Here is a 6,415-nt window from a genome sequence, read left to right on the forward strand (position 1 = left end):
CTCCTTGGTCTGAAGTATGAAAATTTTCTTTTTGACACTGACACATTTATTGATTCAACTAAGTTTCCAAGACACACAGGTTCCTGCCCTCCCTGAGCTTATAATTCTCAATTTTAAACCTGTGAAAATGTAAAACATCATGTATCTTGAGCTTGCAGCAAAAGATATCAAATTAATACAGGTTTGTTGCAGAAAATTTAGAAATATGAGAACATAATAAAAGAAAAATTATCTATAATTCCATCATAGAGAGATAACTACCATTAATGTTTTAATATATATTTCTTTCCACTTAAATAATGTGTGTGAGTACTTAATGCATTTTTCTTAAGAAAATGCTACTGCTGTAGTTATTCCTTTCTAGGTTAAATGGATATGTGTATTTTTAAACATTTTGAAAAATGTCAGTTTCATGTAGGTGGAAAAGATGTTTGTTTTGTTCACTGCTGAATTCTAGTAACTAGAATAGTGTCTGACATCTAGAATACATTCAATAAACGTTTGTTGAATGAATGAGTATTGATATACTTCCCATTATAATTCAAACAACAAAATATGAGATGGACCATTTCCCTACACCCTCATGAACTCCAGGATTTTTTTTTCAGTTTTGGAGACAGAAGATGGCATCTCATTACTGTTTTTGTTCTAACTTCTTTATTTCTACCAGAAGTACAAATTGCGTCAAATCATGCTTACTTAGGCAAAAACACATTCTATAGAGTAAGAAATTTGTAGCCTAATTTTAGCTGAATGTCTCAAAATCTTAAAGTTTTGACTAAGCAAAATCTTGTTGGAGGATTATGTGTTTAGAAATCATATTCCAGTCTTCTCAGAAACCATATGACTTAGAGAAGTTACTAAGCATACTTTACCTCATTATTATATCATAACATATAAAGAGCCTATAAGTGCTGGTATTGCATTTTAATAAATCACCAGACAGAGAAACCTAAAAGAAGAGAAATGTGATGACTCTTCCTCATATTTAGCTGTCCCCCTAACTTCTGCAGAACTTTATCTTTTCTCCGGGACCTAAATTTAACTCATAGCCTAATACTTAAGCACAATAGAAGTTCATTATAAAAACTATAGGGAGGGCTTCCCTGGTGGAGCAGTGGTTGAGAGTCCGCCTGCCGATGCGGGGGACACGGGTTCGTGCCCCGCTCTGGGAAGATCCCACATGCCGTGGAGCGGCTGGGCCCGTGAGCCATGGCCGCTGAGCCTGCGCGTCCGGAACCTGTGCTCCGCAACGGGAGAGGCCACAACAGTGAGAGGCCCGCGTACCGCAAAAACAAAACAAAACAAAACTATAGGGACAACTCAAAGAAGCCAAGGTTGGGTGCTCCCGTCAAACCTCATGTGGAACCATAACCAGGACATGCGGAACAAGAACATTTCATGGGGGCTGTATATTTCACTGAGCGTCTGCTTTTCTCTTGCTCTCACCCCTTTCCTCTCTTGCTCTTGCACCTTAGTGTCTTCTCTCTCTCTCTCTCTATCTCTCTCTCTCTCTTCCTCTCTCTCACTCAAGTCACTTCCTCTGCTTTACCACATGCACATGCCCAAACATGGCCCTGCACTGGCTTTGCAACCTTTTCCTATTTCAGCACTTAATTAATTGTGCTCTAGTTCCACATTCTCTAGAGAGAGAATCACATCCACCCATCTTGGGGCAGGTATCTCTCTTCCGTCTGCCCCCAGTCCAACCTGCTGTGATGACAAAGAAGGACCACCTAGTTCAAATATGGAAGTTACTAGCCACTTTAGATATGTGGCTATTTTTCAAAGAAGAGGGTTAGGATTGTTAAACATCCAAAAAGGCGTATGTCACATTGTGCCTGCACTCGTTAGATGCTGGATACAAATATACGTAGAAAGTGGCTCCTATTATGTAATAATACACTAAGCTAAGTTGAGTATACAATCTAATAAAATCTTCCAATCATCACCAGTTTAAAAATCATTTATGATACTCAGGGTTTTTTTTTAAATCTAGTTTAATTCTATAACTAGACTTCTCTCTATTTATTTTTCAACTAAAGTGTTTTGCCATTTGTCCATGTCAGAGATCTTGATTCCACAAAAATACATTTTTTTTTTTTTTTTTTTTTTTTTATGCGTTACGCGGGCCTCTCACTGTTGTGGCCTCTCCCGTTGCGGAGGACAGGCTCCGGACGCGCAGGCTCAGCGGCCATGGCCCACGGGCCCAGCCGCTCCGCGGCACGTGGGATCCTCCCAGACCGGGGCACGAACCCGTGTCCCCTGCATCGGCAGGCGGACCCCCAACCACCGCGCCACCAGGGAAGCCCCAAAAATACATTTTTGTTTTAAGTTTATTTTTTGTTCTACCAAGAATAGGTTCCTATTTGTAGTTATTTTTAACTGGGATGCTGTATCTAGCAATTTTAATACTTTATTGCAGTACTGTTTTTCTCAAAATTATCTGACTTTGCAAAAATTAAATAAATAAACAGAGCTACCCTGTGCAATGCCACATCTGAAGCACTTTTGGAGACAGTCCATTATTAACTGTGCTCTCTATACTAAGCAAAATGATTCATCTGAACTAGTGATTTGATGATGAGTGTATTTCTTCAATAGTTTCATTTTCTTTGCATTTCATAAATTTTATATTTCCCCCCCTTAAATTCTGTTGTAATCTAAATCTGTAATAGAGTAAGCTAAATCATTTTCTCCTTCTTATTTAAGTTATATCTGACAGTTAATTTTCCTAGTCCTAACTAGGGTTAATTTGAGTACAAAGAAAATAAAGTAGATTTAAGTTACACCTGTGAACAATAAACTATCTAAATCAAGCCATCTCCTTCATTAATATCCATCACTCTGGCCATATACTTTAAATCGTGTAATATACGAAAAATGGCTAAATTTATGGGATTGGCCATGTTGCAGTTTCATTGCTTCCCCTACTCAGATATGCCCTCAAATTGTAGTGTTATGCGTGAAATGACAGCCTTCCTTAATGACTGATGGGGATATAGTCGCATCATGATTCTGGCCACTGTGATGAGCATCAGTCACAGAGACAGCCAAAGATGTCAAATCTGCTGAGATGCTCTTTAATCCTGTGATCCTAGAAAGTCGCAACTGTCAGCACAGATCCAAGCAATTGTCTAGCTCGGTGACCCCTAAACTTTTCCAGCTAGAAGAGTTGTGTTACACCAGAAAACAGCTGAAGAATTCCACTTTCAGTTTTGTTTGGAAAAAAAACACATACAATAGTCAAAACCTGGAACACCTTTTGAAACATTTTGAACTACCTTAACCAACACCTCTTCTCTGAGAACTGCTCCCGTATCCACAGAAGCAGCACTTTGTGCTATATTTGAGGTAAAAAAATTTATAAATGAAATTTTGATTTACTAATATAACACTATATTATAACTAATATAATAACACTTATTCAAACAATAAGTGCAAAAAATGCTGTGTTTGGTCAACAGATCGTGCTTATCTTTCTTCAAACAAGATGAGAACCCCTAGTCTAGAAAATTTACTCTTTACAAAACTCACATTAATGATTCAGATAATTGAGGGAAGAGTTTTGTTTTGTTGTTTTATTCTTTACTTTATATTATTGATTGACTTGATTCTCTACTTCACCTAATGCATATAGACAAAGCCTGTGATTTTATAGAAAACCATGTCTAAAGTATCACAATTACCTCCCCGTGATTCAGGTAGGGTAAAATTATGAGTGTATTTCCCTGAGGTGCAGTAAAATAGTTTATTTATTACTACTTCCTCAACATCTCACTCACAGGTGGTTAGATTTTGAAAGATTATTAACTAGGCTTGTGTAGGCAAGTACAACAATTTGACTTCAGGAAGCCATTATCTGAGCCAGCCTCTCTCCTGCTAGGGCCCAAGGATATCATTTACAGAAATGAACCAGTATATTATGTTTAATACATTCTTAGAACATTTGTGCTTATACTATATCAAAATTTCCTGTTTACATGTTTCTATGTTAGGTGAGTTCATTAGAAAATTTCCCCACGTAATTTTTTCCCTTAATTCCATTAGGCTTTTCAAGTTCCTACAGTGGCTTCCTAATCTATCAATTTTGTAGTTCTCTTTACGAAATGAGAACTCTCACCTCCTTCAAAATTTTATTCAAAACTTACTTCCTCTAAGAACTTTTCACCATAAACTCCATTTGATTTTGCACTTCCTCTAGAGACATCCCAAGTAAGATTTCAAATGTTCTATCATCTTTTTCTTTTTGGTACAGCATATATATATATATATATATATATATATATATATATATATATATATATATATACTATGCTTATATATTCAGTTTGAACTTCTTTATGCTTTGTGATATATATATATATATATATATGATTGCTGTTACTTCCTTATTTCACAGATGTGAATGTGCTTGCTCCTGTCTCTGCACCTTGATAATGCTTTGCTTGAGCCTTAGGCAACATGGCTTATGTGTTTTTTGCTTCTTGTTTTAATTTCGCCAGAAAGGGATCAGTACCATTTATTACTGTTGACTAAGCAACTATGTAATATATTTTTCCTAATGAAGAGTGGTGACAAACATTGCAGTTTGCTTATCCAGTAATTCACCTATTAAAAGTCATTTATTGATCACCTCCTGGGTGCCTGGCACTGTGCTAATAAGCATTTGGGATACGATGGCATAAGGGAGAGACTCAGGCCCTGTAGAGCTTATGGTCTAGATCAACACAATCTGTTCAAGGCAGTTGAATCATGATACTCTCAAGTATTGTTCCAATGCTCACACGTTAGCCATAAAGACTACAGGATCACTAGCCGCTTCCCTTGTTTTTCTCAGTAACCTATTTACTCTGTTAACATAGTAAAGGAACATGTAGATTACAGTAACTGTGAGAAATCCATATATTTTCAAAGGCAGCTGGGTGGTGCATCACATTTTATTATCTTGACCTTGGAGCAGGTTAGAGTAGACACAGAGAAAAGGGATGTTACCTGCTGCCAACTATTGTTAAGAGAGAACAATGGGAGATCCACCCCTGAGCACTAATTGATGTATTGCCCTAAAATCTCTAGGTATGCCAGTCATAAGAAATACATCAGAGAATATCTCAACAATAAAAATACTTGAAATTATACTTGTCAGAGAAAAGCTTGAGAGAACTATATGATTCTTTACCTCTGTCATTCTTGCTTTCTGCCTTGGAGTTTGCCAATATCATTACTAATATTTCCTGCTAGTTGTTTATGTGTATTATCTGAATGCCAGCATAGGCTCACAGATGTGCTTTTTTTTGTGTGTGTGCGGTACGCGGGCCTCTCACTGTTGTGGCCTCTCCCGTGGCGGAGCACAGGCTCCGGACGCGCAGGCCCAGCGGCCATGGCTCACGGGCCCAGCCACTCCTCAGCATGAGGGATCCACCCGGTCCGGGGCACGAACCCGCGTCCCCCACATCGGCAGGCGGACTCTCAACCACTGTGCCACCAGGAAGCCCAGATGTGCTGTTTTTAATGACAAAGACAACAATAAGTGAAATGGTTATTAAAAATATACTATAAGCTTAGCACCTTCATAAAAATCCCAGAGCTCTTTTCAAAAGCAATAAAACGATGAACTATAATAACAGGCGTGCTAATCATAAGCTAGTTTAAAAAGATGACACTTAGGAGTTTAGGATTTTTTGAAGCCCATAAATTAAAAGATACAATGCTTCATTCTAATGAAGCCTAACTTTTAGAATTTGCTAGTGGAATATGGTAGAATAGGTGACTTAACATGCAAGTAAAATGGCTCTTAAGTTGAAATGGAATAGAATAACATGTATATATCTTAGGAATTTTATTTTACTTTATTAGCCAAATTTTTCAATTAACCAGATTTTTTTTACATTTAACTTACAAAAGGAAAAGGTAGATTACATTAATTTTTTTTTTTTTTTTTTTTTTGGCCACTCTACACGGCTTGCAGGACTTAGTTCCTCAACCAGGGATTGAACCTGGGCCTCCTGCAATGGAAGCGCGGAGTCTCAAGCACTGGACCACCAGGGAATTTCCTGGGCTTTTATTTCAAAGAAACTTCTAGTACTCTTTAATCTAAATCCTTTGTACCTTCTAGATTTCACAATAACCATAATATTCATTATGATGGTCTGAGATACTATAGAATTTCAGTTTTCAGGAACTTGACTATATTCACTATATTTCACTAAATTTAACTATGAAATCAAATAGAAGGTCAGTAAGGTGACCCTGCCTGGTGTACTAAGTAGTATCAGAGTAGGAGAGAAAGTGAACTCCCTCACATTATAAGGCCAAGGCAAATACAGTGTTCATAACTGCACTGTAAGGAATCAGATTCCATGTATAAGCTGCTGGACACCTAAAAAAAGACACTAAAGAAAACAAGCCAGTCATT

The sequence above is a fragment of the Phocoena sinus genome, chromosome 1 (genome assembly GCF_008692025.1).
Source record: "Phocoena sinus isolate mPhoSin1 chromosome 1, mPhoSin1.pri, whole genome shotgun sequence".
Classification (NCBI taxonomy): Eukaryota; Metazoa; Chordata; class Mammalia; order Artiodactyla; family Phocoenidae; genus Phocoena; species Phocoena sinus.